This window comes from Tiliqua scincoides, chromosome 3 (assembly GCF_035046505.1).
Source record: "Tiliqua scincoides isolate rTilSci1 chromosome 3, rTilSci1.hap2, whole genome shotgun sequence".
Lineage (NCBI taxonomy): Eukaryota > Metazoa > Chordata > Lepidosauria > Squamata > Scincidae > Tiliqua > Tiliqua scincoides.
Genome location: NC_089823.1, coordinates 155,148,601 through 155,164,202, shown reverse-complemented (window position 1 = coordinate 155,164,202; position 15,602 = coordinate 155,148,601). Strand labels below are relative to the sequence as shown.

General features: G+C 43.1%; 1 protein-coding gene across 1 annotated transcript in view; it reads left to right on the top strand.

The window, feature by feature from the left end:
• Window positions 1-227: 227 nt before the first annotated feature.
• Window positions 228-15,602, top strand: part of MICU1 (mitochondrial calcium uptake 1) — a 171,302-nt gene continuing 155,927 nt past the window's right edge. The window contains exon 1 of the mRNA XM_066620365.1: window positions 228-345. The gene's annotated coding sequence lies outside the window, so the exon portion shown is untranslated. The remainder of the gene's footprint in view (window positions 346-15,602) is intronic.

The following is a 15,602-nucleotide window of genomic DNA, read 5'->3' as shown; positions in this document are numbered from 1 at the left end:
AACGTATCTTATTGTGATGCAAAGGAGGGGCTCAGTCAGCCTATTTCTGGGAGCTTCCTAGATCAGATTCTCTGTCCAGGAGCCACCCTCTGCCCCAGAGCCAGGAAGAAGCGCCCCCAGAAGTTGCCCTGCCAGGTGCAGGAAGAGGGAAGGCGGCCTTCCCCCAGGAGGAGCGAGAGGATGTCATCGCGCTGCGTCTGTGGCCGGGGCGGGGCTGTGAGTCAGAGGCGGAGAGCGCGGCTGGGAAGGCAGAGAGGGAAGTGTCGCTTCCCTGGCCCGCTGCTGCTGGCTTTACCCGCCCCGAAGACGCAGGGAGGGACACGCCTCCGCCGCCGGACCCTCCAGGTAAGGCTCAGGTGGGAGGACAACCCGGGGAGGGAGGGGAGAAGTTGCTCCAGGGGGGACGTGCGGGCTTGCAGGGCAGGCGCCGTAGTTCATCCTCTCAGTCTTTATGGAGCCTGACGTGTAGAGGGGAGACTCTTCTTAGAGATCAGGGAAAAAGGGCTCTCTGCACACGCTCAGAGGCACTCTCTTTCTTGGATATGCTAAGATCTGAACGCCCAAAGGTCTTGGTTCAAACCAGCCTCTTTCCCCTTCCACTCCCTGCTGATTAACAGCCCAATCCTTTCCACACTTTCCTGGGAGTAAGTCCCATTGACTCTAATGGGACTTACTTCTGAGTAGACATGCATAGGTTTGGGCTCTAAGGCTGCCATCCTATCCACACTTACCTGGAAGTAAGCCCCATTATTGGGACTTACTTCTGAGTAGACTCGCATAGGACTGGCCTCTCTCAGCCCTGAGTACCATTTTCCCACAAACTTAAAGGCTGGCATTTCCTTGCCACTCTTCCCTCTCCCCAACTATACTCGTGGATGCAGTAATTATTCTACTATCTTAAGGAATTTGGGCATATACTAATGTCACCTTTGGAGCACTCTGCTCATCACACTTTGCCCCATTTCAACCAGTTCTGTCATCACAACTTTGTGATCCTACCTTTGCGATCCTGTTCTCACCCTTAATGCGTGATGTGGCCCCTGTCTCAGTGTAAGTGGTGCTGGGATGGCAGTAGTACTACAGTGTCTGGAATTGCTAGAAAGCACTCTGTACACTGAGAACTGCTATAGAAATGCTTTAATAAAGAGAGTGTGCTTATGTGTACAGTAGTAGTGTTGTGATCTTTGCCTTCTGTGTGTAGTATTCCTGTCCTTTTCTCTGGGTCTGGTGTCATTTCTGTTTTCTGTAAATGAAGGGTTAGCAGAAATGGGACAAGTGTGTGGCATGTGGGGCGGAGCATCTTTTCTTTAATACTGTCCTCTTTAGTTGTGTTAAGAAATAATGGTCAAGCTGGTGCCAATCAGACTTGGAATGCCACCCTACCTAGAAGACAGAATCTCGATGTCGTTCTAACTATATTGTAGTATAATTATAGTTGAAGAAAGGCAGATTTTTTTTACTGTAAAGAAAGCATCCTTTGTAACTGACTATGTTCTTGCAATAGCATTTGCCTATGCTGTAGTTATCACTGTGTGGTATATAAGCAGTTGTGCACGTTTAAGAACAGCAGTCAACTTGTAACTGTGTTGGATGTATCAGGTCTCTGATTGCCAGAGTGGCTTATTGTAGGATGAGTTTTCAAAAATGCTTCATCAATTGTTTGAAAGCAGACAAAGAACATGGTGTAAATGTATCCTCTAGGTCAGAGGTTCTCTCACATTTAGCACCGGGACCCACTTTTTAGAATGAGAATCTGCTGGGACCCACCGGAAGTGATGTCATGACCAGAAGCGACATCATCAAGCAGAAACATTTTTAACAATCCTAGGCTTCAATCCTTCCCACATTTTCCCAGGAGTAAGTCCCATTGACTATCATTGTTAAAAGCATATACGTACTAGCCTGCTAAAAGTACAGGTCTGTAACATTTCACCACATGCAGTCACATATCAGGGTAGCATCAAGTCTAATATATTAAAAATATAATATTGAAAAAAATGGGGACCCACCTGAAATGGGCTCGCGACCCACCTAGTGGGTCCCGACCCACAGTTTGAGAAACACTGCTCTAGGTCACTGTTTCTCTCACATTTAGCACCGGGACCCACTTTTTAGAATGAGAATCTGTTGGGACCCAACGGAAGTAATGTCATGACCAGAAGTTACATCATCAAGCAGGAAAATTTTTAATAATCCTGGCTGCAATTCTACTCATACTTACCCAGGAGTAAGTCCCATTTACTATCATTGTTAAAAGAATATATATAGTAGCTTGTCAAAAATACAGGTCTGTAACATTTTCCCAAATGTTTTCCATCATTTTTTCCAAACATTTTCCATCACATACGATGGTAGCATAAAGTCTAATATATTAAAAATAAAATATTGAAATGAATGGGGACCCACCTGAAATTGGCATGCGACCCACCTAGTGGGTCCCAACCCACAGTTTGAGAAACACTGCTCTAGGTCAGTATTTCTTAACATTTGTCCTCTGCCATACTACTTCACATGGTCTACCTATTTGAAGTACCACCAGAAGTAACTGGCAATGATATTGTTGCCAGTTACTTCTGGGTTGGGTGACCAGATGCAACATGACAAATACCAGTAAGAGCCTCAGGATGAATGGGAGGGCTTTTTCAAACATGGAAAAACATGCTTTGGAACTCTACCTGCTAAGCCTAGTTTCCTACTGTTGTTTGTTGTATCACATTCCTGGTCTTGCTGCCTCTCGGCAGGTATCCAGGGGTCCTTAGTACCACCAAGTACCACCTCAAGTACCACTGGTGGTACCCATACCACTGTTTGAGAAACACTGCTCTAGGTCATTGGTTCTCAAACCTTTTAGCACTGAGACCCACTTTTTAAAATGACTTTCTGTCAGGACCCACCTAGCCTTATGAGACTAAAAAAAGGTGATCTAGAAGGAAATAATATTTGTATTTATTTATTTACAAGTAATATTATATGTATTTGCAAAAAGACAATCTGTTTCTTGTAATAAAGCAGCCCTAATGAATAGCCTCAAGGTTTGAGGGGCTTAGTTTTGTGACCCAGACTTCACCTGCCACTACTACATGTCATTGACAGACTTGGAAAAAAACACACCAGAAAAAAGATGCTTAAACGTTTATCTCCCTGTATTTGCACAAGCTTGCAAACTGCAGGAGCTCATCTCCTTGCAGGGCAGTTAGCAGCGATCTGATTTTTGAATAGCATCAGGGCCTGAGGCCATTAGATATCTGATCTTTCCATCACCTGAGTTTTCATTGGAGCCTCTGTAGGACCCACCAGAAATTGGGTCCCGGCCCACCAAGTAGGTGCTGACCCAATGTTTGAGAAACACTGCTCTAGTGTATAGAGCAATCATTATGTATACACCAAGTTAACAAGGTAAGATCTAACATAAATGTTAACAGGAAAGTAACAAAACATTGCCTTCTCTGCTGGAGTTCTAAACATGCATACATCATTGAGGCTGCAGACCTTATGCACACTTTCCCCCTTGAACAACCTTACTTGAAGTAAACATGCATAAGCTTATACTGTAGAAGCTGTAAGCCCTAACCACTAGGAAGTAAGCCCCATTGAACATGTGCTTCCAAGCTGCATCATGCATCAGAAGCAGTTTAATATATTTTTACATTTATATCCTGCTTTTTGGCTTACCGGGGGCCCTCAAGTCAGCTGCTTGTCCTGAGAGAGCTGTCCCTAATCCATGCTCACCTCCTGAAGAACTCAGTCTGATTCATTGAACAGACCAATTGTGCAAGCTTTCATTCATGTGATCTGTTCTTATATAAGGGAAGCAATGCTGTGGCCGATTCAAAAGAGATCAAAACTGATTTCTCTTGTTGACTTGCTGATCTGTGTGTCCCTATTATTAAATTTTGTAGTGTGCCCATTGGTCATTTTATCCAGAGGATAGGCTGTCAACAGTACCTACATGCAACCTATGAGATCAGATGCAGGATGCAACTGAATGCTAGCTCTGTGTGTGTGGGGGGAGGTAACAACAGAAGAGTGCTATTGTGTTCGTGTCCTGCCTGTGGACTACTTGGAAGCATTTGATTGACTACTGTGGGAAGCAGGTTGTTGGACCAGATGGATGTTTGGTATGAAAAGAACTCTTTGGTTCATAATTCATAAGAATTAATAATAATATACTATTATTATAATATTTAATACTATTAATATAATATATATAATATTATGTATTATATATATAATAATATAATTATGATAATAATCTCTTCCATGATGGAATTCCAGAGGATATATAAAGAGAGCGTGCAGTTCACTGAAGGGGCCATACTCTTCCCTGAAAGGCTTGCCTGGTGCCTAATCTGAGGTCTTTTCAGTATCTGATGAGGTCCTTATTTTCTCAGGTCCTTTTGAATGTCTACTGAGCTTGGTTTCTAATCTGTGGTTTTCTCTCTCAACTGTTGTAAATCTTGCTGTTTTTTGTGCTGTTTTATTTGGTTTTTATTTTATATTTTTAATTATTCACATCATCATGCATTTACAGTCTCTGCCTCTAAGGAATCTCAGATTAAACATACACAAATGTAATTATCTCAGTTTATGAAATTACCGATCAATCTCTCTGCTCATTATAGTATTGTAAATTCTAGTAATTAAGAGACCATTTCTTAGAGAGAGTCACTATAAACTACTTTCCTTGTCTTTTCTCTTACACTGTCTGATAGTTTCACCATTCAATTCCGCACTGCAGTGTCATTGCTTCAAGGGGCGTTGAGGGTCTCCTGGCAACAGGGATGTAATTCACAGTCTCCAGTTTGGCAACCGGAACTCCGCTTCCTTGCAACATAGTCCGCTCTGCAAGCCACCAAGCATATTCCCCTGCCTCCTTCCTTCGTACGCTTCTCCACTTCTAAGGCTTTGGTTGCAGGCTGAAGGAGGGGGATTACTGGGTCATGACGTATTGTATTCAAACCTTCCAGTGGTTCCCAGGGGAAACGCAAATCCCTCTGGTCAACTACTAAGTACACACTTCAGCAATTTTTTTTTTAAAAAAGTTTATTAAAGTTTGTCCATATAGGTGGGCCCTCTTTACCTGTGGGTTCGGAACCCTTGGATTTGACTCACCACAGGTTCTGAACCCATAGTCGAGGGCCTCACTTGATGTCCCAGACGCAACCAGAGGTGTTCTCCAGCCGTGTCTGGGAGGCCTCAGAACACCTCTGGATGCGAGATCCTATTGGATCGGATCTGCGGATTTGCTTATCCGTGGGTTTTGGTATCTGCTGTGGATCCACGAGCGGATCCCCTACTGATATGGAGGTCCAGCTGTCTTAGTAAGTGAGAGGAAATCCCTTCACCCCACAAGCTGGGGCTCTAAAAGAAGGATTTGAATCAGTGAGTGAGATACATATACAGGCATGCGCCGCTTAACAACCGTTTGCTTAATGATGGACCACATATATGACGGTAGCCAAAGCACAGTAAAGATGATCTTAATGAGGCAATTGCATCTCCCATAGCCTGCGGCAGAGTGTCTCTTAATGCAAAGAAGAGGCAATCTATCTCCAGCAGCCTGTGCAGCCAGCTAGTGTCTGTTTACACAACAAAGGCAATAGATTGGACTGAATGTTCACTTAATGACCTAATTGCATAACAACAGGGATGGGCGAACATATCCCTGTGATTAAGTGGCACACACCTGTATTTTAAAGACAGCAGGAAAAAAATCTAGCTCTCACTATATAACTAAATTGATAATTTAGTCATGTAGTAAGTAGAGAGCTAGCATTCCATTGTGCAGGGGTTTCCCAATGCCTTATGAGCCATTAAAAAAAGAATCACTTCTGGTTTTAAGAAAAAACCTGAAGTGATTTTTTTTTTTCGTTGAGAGGCTTCTCCATTTCCAGCCTTGACTGGGCTCAGAGGATCCTCCGGAAGCGACGCTTGCTGGGGCTGTGTGCACTCAGGGGCCCTGAGTGCAATGGATAAATTGCACTCAGGGCCCCTGAGGGGTTCGCGGATATGGGCCCCTCTGTACCACAGTAAAATAAATAATAGAAAATAGGCAACTTTGAATAATATTTTCAAGATATGGGAGAGCCCAAATATCACATGCACCACCCTATCAGCTGTCCTGCTTCTGCCGAGGTGTTACTTTGCAAAGTCTGCAAAGTGAGGCCTTGGCAGAAGCTGAAAGGGCAGCCCGCATGGTAATTGGGCTCTTCCAGGGTCTTGGCAGCATCTCCCTCTCTCACTCCTCTTAGTCTGCTTTGTCCCCCATGGGGTTTCTTGCCTTATGAGGCCTCCTTCCTTGTCTCCCTCCCACAGCCTTGGAGAAGCGGCACTGCTGAAAGGGTGATGCTGGGAGAGCCTAATTATCACGTGGGCTAGATAAAGAGCTTCTGCAGGCTGTATGTTTAACACCTCTGGCCTTGGTATTTATTTGTGCCCTTGGGTAAATTTCTCATTTTGCCTCCTGCTGAACCTGATGCTTCTTGGTTAAGGCTCTGAAAAAGTGTTTCAAAGGCAGAATCTGATGCTCCTGCTGTGGAAGAGATCCTCATGCTCTCTGCCCCTCCCCCACAACTACACCCCTGTTGCTAACGGCCTCCTTAAAACATTACTGTGAATCTATTTTTATAAAGGGCTTTTTAAAATTGAAAATTGCATTTGGAACGTCAAAATATCCTATGTGTTGGCTCACTTTTAAGAAAGGGCCTAGAGATGACTGACTTCCAGCAGGAAGGGCTTGATTTATTGATGTAGAAACTTCTTGTTAGATTGATTCCCCTCACACGGTCTCCTCACATTCTTCATTCAATGTGAGGGGATGTGAGAACTGCTTGAAATAAAAAGGGGATCATTTGAAACTGATGCCCAACTTTCTTTAGCTTAGGACAGAGGCGTAACTCACTTAGGACACCCACCAGATAGGGGTGGAATAGATCTCTGTCTGAACTCTGGAGAGCAACTGTTTGTCCATGTAGACCAGTGTTTCTCAAACTGTGTGTAGGGTTGCGAGCCAATTTCAGGTGGGTCCCCATTCTTTTCAATATTTATTTTTTAATATATTAGACTTGATGCCACCATGGTATATGACTGCATTTGAGGAAATGTTACAGACATGTACTTTTAACAAGCTACTTTGTATATTCTTTTAACAATGATAGTAAATGGGACTTACTCCTGGGTAAGTGTGGGTAGGATTGCAGCCTAGGATTGTTGAATATTTCCCTGCTTGATGATGTCACTTCTGGTCATGACATCACTTCTGGTGGGTTCTGACAGATTCTCATTCTAAAAAGTGGGTCCTGGTACTAAATGTGTGAAGACCCCTGGTGCAGACAATATTGAGCTAGATTTACCAGGGATCTGACCCTGTCATATTCATATAGATGCGTCTTCAGCCAGTGGATGGATGAGAACAGATTCTTCTCCAGCTAAGCTGCTTGACACCAGACACTTTCCTCCATCAGTTGGGATGTGCCTCCCCCAAGTAGCTGGAGTGGGCAGAGTTGAGCCTTCCCTGGATGAAGAACCACATTCCATTTGGCTTACTTGTCTGTGCTACTTTTGAACTGATCTGTACTATTTCTTGAGCTCCGGGAGTGAGCCAATCTAAAAGTAACAGATGAAATAACTTCGTACAGCCCAATCCTAACTAGTGCTGGCGCAGCGGGGCCACATGGCCTCCGCTGTATCCAGCACTTGTTAGGAGCTGACTGGAGTTTTCCTTGGGCTAAAGGGATATTTTCCTCTTACCTCGAGTAATGCCCCAGCCTGCCCACTGCAGCTACTCATCTGTGCCATCTGTTTAGCTGGTGGAAGTCCTGTGTAGAGCGTTCAGGCTTGGGAAGGAGGATAGGATAAGGTGGAGACCTGCTCCGCTGATCCTGCCCCGTTCCTCCCTTCCTCTGTCCAGAAACATGCTCTCCTGCTGCCCCTCTGCCGCCTGGCACTCCATGATCTCCAGGTGCTGCAGACATGCTTTGTGGCAAGCTTGTAACACCCTTGGCTGGTGCAAGAACCATAGCACCAGCTGGCAGGTTTGGATTATGCAGTTAGCCCTGACGGACTTCTCTTGCTTCACTGGTACAATGATGGGTGCAGGGACAGTGAACGAAAATGTTGGCAGGGGCTTGATGTGACCTTCAGCTCACTTCAGTTATGATTTAACATAACTGAATTCACATAACTGACTTTGAGGTGGCTGCTTCTTCCTCTTATCAAAGTTTTATCACCAATTCATTTGTTCCTAAGACACAATTAATTTGTGTCTTGAAGATTTTTCAGCATGAGTTAAATATAAAGGGGGAATAGTTCTGACTGAAATGAGTCATCTGGTCCAATTTCAATGGAATAAGGATGGCAGGTTAAATTTGTGACTCTCCTGCTCAGTTTGACACATGCCCAGGGATGGGAAAATCCAGCGGGGCTTGTCTTGAGTTGAGTCTTCGCCCCTTGTGACTCAAAAAAGAGTCATAATGGGGTCACTTTCTGAGTTGCTGAGTTGCCCCTTTGCAATCTCTATACATCAAGATACGTAATATGTGTAAAAAGATCTGCACAGTAGAAAGCATTTATCTACAGTTTTATCTGTCCCTGATGGAACCTGAAGGAGGTTCTTGAGAAGGGATGTACCAGAGACATGGACTTGCAGGGAGTGTGGGATGGATAGGTTAATTAGTCAGATGGGGGGGATATTTACTTGGACATCCTGAAATAAAAATAGAAAACCGTGTTCCTTGAATCTCTGTCTTCCATTAAAACACCTCAGTGCAGTTATGCCTTTGATGTAAAAGTAAGGGTCTATGTGTAGCCAAATGAAATGTTGAGTCTTGAGGCTATAGAAGGAACTCTCTGACTTTTCACTCAGGTAGGGAAATCACTTTTAAAATTATTTCCCTGTTATGGCACAATCCCAATGGGGCCTAATGCGGCTGGAACTAGTGCTAGTGCAGACCAGGTCTAAGTCTCAGAACGGCACTCGTTTATATAATATCAGTGCTTCATAAAATGTCTTTCAGTCTTTGGGTTGACTTGGGAGCATATACTGAGTCAAACTTATACTGAGTCAAACTTATACTGAGTCAAACCCTTGGCCCACCCAGTCCCTGTTGTTTTTGCTCTGGGTGGCTCCCTGGGAGTTTTTCCCAGCCCTCCCCCCCCCCACCAAAAGATGCAAGGGACTGAACCTGGGACCTGGTACATGCACAACAAGTGATTCCTGTTGCTGAGTTCTCCCCCCCCCCCAATTCTTTTTTCTGCTGCCTCACAAAGCAAAACTGTTCAGGACCTGCACTTGTGGTACTTGCTTGCCTCAACACCCTTTCAAGTCAACTCGCCAAGTTGACAGTTGGAAGTTGGAAGCTGCGTTTCATCATAGCTGAGGAATTAACAAAACAAAGTGTCTGCCTGAGGAGTTCAGGGTTTGCTTCGCTCGCTCTGTTCACTCCATACTTTCAAGGAGACTATTTGAAGCCATTTTGCTGTTCAGATGTATATGTGTGATTTCTGTTTCTAATTTAATTCTATAATACGCCATTATACCAAAGTAGAAATCAATGGGCATTGCCTACTTTGGTTCTGTGCTTAGGATTGTAGAGGAAATTTTGCTTCCTCAAGTGTGAGATTGTTTTGTGAGTAAGTAGATTTAGTGACTGAACTCCCATCTGTTATTTGCCAGGCTCAGTCAGAAAATGGAATATAGATTCTATACATTAATTACTTTTCTGTCCTGATCAATAATTGGATTTTTAGGCATAGTAGCTTGGTCTCCCTCAACAAAATTAAAACAAAAAGTGCTGAGTTGTTTGGGCAAGAGGAGAATCGATTATGTGTGACAAATGCACATTTCTTTCTAAAAGTATAAATGTGAAAATATTCAAATGGAAGCAGTGAAGCGCTTATTAAATATGGAATAAAGCATATGCAAATATCCCACTTTACTGTTTTATCTTATGGTTGCAAACTGTTATCATTTTATACTTGTACTAATTATCTTAGTGCTAAATAGCTCCATTTAATAGAAAATTAGCTCCTTAAACACTGTTGAAGAATTTGCTGGGTGACTCTCTAGTAAATAACTCTAATGAATTGATCTTCTTAAATGTAGGAAGTAAGTGGCATGGAAGACATGTGCCATTTCCATTTTTCCCACAGATCACAAGGAATAATGCACAAATAATCTTGTATTGTGAGTGATCTGAGAGCTGAAACAGAAAGCAAAGGAAGAATCATTTAACTTGCTGGTACCAGTTTTAACTACAATAAAAAATTTCTGTTGTGCTTCAAGAAAAACGGTTTTGTTTAGGGATGACCAACTTTGACATAAAGAACTGCATGAAAATTGCACCAGGTGCAAATGAGGTTTTGAGGCTGCTGATGGAGTGCTGAAACTTGCTTTGGCTGAACTGCCTTATAAAGGCTCATACTGATATGCTGAAGGAGCCATGGGAAAAAAATAAACTGCTTTTCAAACACAGGACAAATGTAATCTTTCCCTTCAACATTATTTTAGGACACAACAGGAGGCAGTGCACTAGTATGACCAATTAGTGTGTGTATGCAGTTGCATTGAGGGTTTGCATTAGGTCCCTGATTAAGAACAGACTGTTAAAATGCACAGTGGTGGACATAGTTTGGAGCACAGCAATGCCCCTGCTCACTATTTTGGCAGAAAGGAAAGCCTGTGTGACCATATTTGAAATGGAGTGGTGGATTGTGGGAAATAAGCTATGAGCATATTTCAGATGAGCATTGTTAGGAATAACTGAAATTGAGTAGCCTAATCATTTTGGCTACCTTACAAGGGGAGAATCTACAAATGAAACTGTGCTGGTTACTTTCTGACTGTGACCCATCGGTCACTTATAGTGTAGTGTTGTTTGCTAAAGCTGCTAGAACTATTCGTGCCAACTACCTGGGGGAAATGGCGGTAGACTGTAAAGGAGATTCCTTAATATGATGGGTGTAGGTGCCTTGTGTCTGATATTGATTTTATTCCATCATTGTTTGTATTTTGATGTACACCTGGACTTATATATATTTTATTTCATTGTGATGGCTATTAGCTAATACAATAAATGATTTTTTTTTACTTTGAGTAGCCTACTCCTGTGATGCGCTGGAACTGGCAGGGAAACTAGCCTGTGCCGTATCCAGTGCAGGGTAAGAGGTGGGTGCCATGCAACTTGGATTAAGGGGATTTATTTCCCCTTACCCTGAGTAATGCGGTAGCCACCCCTAAGGGGCTACTGGGATCTGCACCAGTGATTACACTGGTGCAGATCTGAGCAGCCCAGTGTAATGCCAGGCTGCCCAGGAGGGGGGTTAAGATATAGCCTAGGACATCCAGGCCAGTCCCCCACCTCCTGGGTCTGGTCTGCCCACAGGTCTGCCCTCCCCCACCTGGAAACACCCCCGTTCCACCCTCCTGCTACCCTGACCACCCCCCCCCCCACACACACACACACAGGCTGGCCTCAGCCCTTGCCTGTTGGGATCCGGCACCAGGCACACATCCTCATGGTGGCCTACCCGGCAAATGAGTTGTCATGAATGTGCTTTATGGCACATTCGCAGCACTCATAGGCCAGCACACAGGACTTGCCCCAGCCTAAAAGTAGGATTGTGCTCTGAGTCGCATAATCAGTGAAGAACTTAAATACTGCATGGTGACCTATATAACTTGTTAGGCCTGCCTCTTCTGATGTTTCTGCAAACTTATGATGAATTTTGATGTCTGGTCCATACTGCTTGCAGTATGAAAAATCAGTCGCATGGAATATCTAACTGTATGCTTACATGAGTTGGAGCAAACTTCCATTGCTTGTCTGGTTCAGTGTTTTATCTTTTTGAAATATTTGTATGCCGACTTTCTCAGTAGGCTCAAGGAAGTTTATATAGGAAGGCTGAACATAAATCCATTTTTCAATAATATTTTTACAAACATTATTCCATGAGAAATCTCATAGAAACCATCATTTATCCAGATGTTCCCTGCACAGCACAGTCATCACCTTTGCTCCCAACTCTTGTACTTTCCAAGCCTCTCGCAGGCAGCTGCAACAAAGCTTCAGACTGGCTTTCTCAAAAACGTCATCCCTTTGCCAACTGACTCCTTCACACTCCACCATACAGATACACCAATGGCCCCCTAGTTTCCCATCCAGCAGCCAGTTCTGCTTAGCTTTTTCAGGCCAGGCAACAACTCAAACTTCTGGACCATATATCCTGCCCTTAGCGTCAGGGAACTTTACCCCATTCCTTTTTTTCTTAATTTTAGGTATAATTTTTATGATTGATTTTATTTCTTTCATTCATTTATAGGATTTTTGTGCTGCTTTTCTAATAACCCGAAGTGGCGTACAAGAAAACTAATACATCATTAAAACATCTGAATAAAATATTAAAACAAAACCATAAAAACAATTTTTTAAACAGTAAAAAAGCAGATAACAGATACAAATGTATAGCAGCGTAAAAGTTAAGGGGTTCCTAGGGAAGACCTAAGAAGCTGCTCACAGATCTTCTGTCAGCTGGTTCCACAGGCATGGTGCCACAATCAAGAAAGCCCTACACCAATTTAATTTGGACTTGCTATTCTTTAGGGTGGGTGTGTGTTGGAGAAAGATGTTCCTGTAAGGACACAGGTATCGCAGGTTCTGTGTAGTCAGAGGAGATGATGTCCTGGGTGTAGAGATGAATAAAATCATGGTTTCTGCCACTTGCATTTCATGCCTGTGGCTGAGGCTGATAAGAGACAAGTCAGTGCACATGACAGTTTCACAGAATTCACTGAGGTAGCAGCAGTGTGACTTTTTGATGAAGATCAGGTGCACCCTGGATGGAGTGACAGCTTTCAGATCACATTGGCTTTGAATATTGTTCTCAGACAAAAGGAATTTCCCACTTGGTTGGAATTAATATGGTGAAATATTAGCTTGAACTCTGTCAAGTAAATTACTTGGCTGCAAAATTTAATCATAATCCAGACATCTAATTCAGATTAATAATGCAAGCACTGGGTAGTCCTTTTTCTGGTAATGTTGAAAAAACATCACCTTAAGTGAAAGTGTCAGAGAGGCAATCTTCAGAAAGCCCAAGAGGCTGTGTAGCATTCCTTCCCCTCAGACCAATATACGTAAATTGCAACAGAGTGGAGATTTGTTCAAGTAATGGGTCGGAGACCAAAAATATTACTGGAATACAAGTTGCTCTCAGTCAGTTGCCTTCTTACAGCTGGCTGTACTAAGGGCTTCTCTGTGCTTTCCGGTGCCTGGACAGTCATGTAGATTTCACATGAAAGTACATCTTGCCTGTTTTATCTGCATCAGTGAGAATGTTCACAGGCCCACTTTGCTGTGCTCAGAAGGTGTCCTGCTTTGAAGAAGGGTTAAATTCAAATTGGTTAATGGATATGCTATATATCTGCCTTGGGACTTGAGCATGCTGATGATAGTTGAATGGGCGGTAATGGTGCAGTGCTGCTTTCTTTCATTGTTTTTTCTGCTGGTTCTTCCCTCTCTAAATCGTATTTTTTCTATAAACAGGTTGTATACCTGTGCATGATGGCCCATATTGCAGCTGGTTTATAAATTCTGGTTTTCATTTATGATACTAATGCGGCTTCATGTACAACTGTTCCAGTTTTATTTAAACAAAAGAAGTGAGGTTGCTCAGTCTCCATCCTTTAGCTGGAAGACAAGAGTCTCTTCGCTCTGGCAGGCACGCAGGCAGGTAGGTAAAGAGTCTAGATGAAGCTCTTTTTGGAAAGGAAAAGCAGTTAGAGGAATTGGTTTTCCAGTTGGTGGCATGCAACCCTACTTGTAAGGATCTGAAAAAGAAAAAAGTAAGAAAAGGGAGGGGCGTCTGGTAGTTTGGTATATGATTAAAGCCAATTGATGTATTCTGCTGAATGGGCTAGTTAGGGTGTGAAGAAATGGGTAAGGATAAGTATAACATTTGAGGCAGAAATATGGGAGGAAGCAGGCAACAAAAGGCAAATGTACTTGAAGTATAGACCATTTACCATATACAGTAGTTTAATGACAATATCTTGTCATACAGACAAGGTCTCAAATGCAGATCAGAAGCCTTACAAATGCAGCTATCATGTGGCAGCTCTAATTTGTAAAGTAACAATAAAAAAGACAATACAGTGGTGCCTCGCATAACGAAATTAATCCGTTCCGCGAGTCCTTTCGTTATGCGAGTTTTTCGTTTTGCGAAGCGCATTTTCCCATAGGAATGCATTGAAATTTAATTAATGCGTTCCTATGGGCAAGAAAAGTCAGAACAAAGTCAAATTTGGTTTACAAAGTGTTTATTAAGTGCTCTTTAAAGGCATACATACTGTACAGAGGATTTCAAAAACGGGGGGGGGGGGATGCTGAGTGGGAAGCTTGAAGGCTGTAATCCTGTGCACACTTTCCTGGGAGCAAGCACAATGGGACTTACTTCTGAGGAGACACACACAGGATTGTGCTCTAAGCTGGGGAGGACAGAGCAGCTGCACTCAATTGCTTGCTTTTGCCGTGATCATGGGGGGAAACGTGAAGGAAATGGGGCAGTGAGAGGGTGAATGAGCGATGGGGGGGATGCTGAGTGGGGAGTTTGAAGGCTGTAATCCTGTGCATACTTTCCTGGGAGCAAGCATAATGGGACTTACTTACATAAACTGACATGAAGATCCTCCCCTTACTAGGGTGTACGGGATCATAAACTGACATGAAGATCCTCCCCTTACTAGGGTGGACGGGATCATAAACTGACATGAAGATCCTCCCCTTACTAGGGTGGACGGGATCATAAACTGACATGAAGATCCTCCCCTTACTGGGGTGAACGGGATCATAAACTGACATGAAGATCCCCCCCCTTAAGACAAACCAAAGCAAAACAAAAAAAAATTCGTTTTGCGAAGCATAGGTCATAAAAATTCATTGTTCGAGTTACCAAACTTCGCAAAATGCTTTCGTTCTGCGAGTTTTTCGCTGCACAGGGCATTCGTTATGCGAGGTACCACTGTATGTGACTAACAGGGATCTGTTTTTTGCCCTCTACTGGCCTTTGCAAACAAACTTGTCACCTTTGTTCCTTTCTCCTCAACCATGAGGACTAGAAGTTGTAAAACACGTATTTCAAGAACAAACTTGTAAAAGGCTTAAAGCAAGTAATATTATCCCAAATGAGTGTAAGACTGTAATTTCTGGTGCACTGTTCTTGCCTTAAAAGCAAAGGATCTTTCTGATAACATTTAATGTATTCGGCTTGTTTGTCTACTAAGGTTCATTGGGTTGCAAATTCTAATTGATATGGGGTGATCTTCCCAAAATGTATCTTGAGTGGCATTTAGTACAGTGGAGCCCTACTGCATATAAGCTCACCTGGATGAAGCTTTAGTACAGTGCATCCTCCCTGATCTGTTGTAGGTTATGAGCCTATAAAAAGTAGGAAGGCTGTTTCTGAAGCTGTACATGCCATATTAAACCTGATGGGTAAATCAAGTAACATTCTGACTTTACACAGGATTGAGAAAAGAGCTACAGCTCTTGGTGTCTCAGTTGGAGGCTCTGGTAGTAGAATTGGAATAAAACCTGAAGCACTGCAAG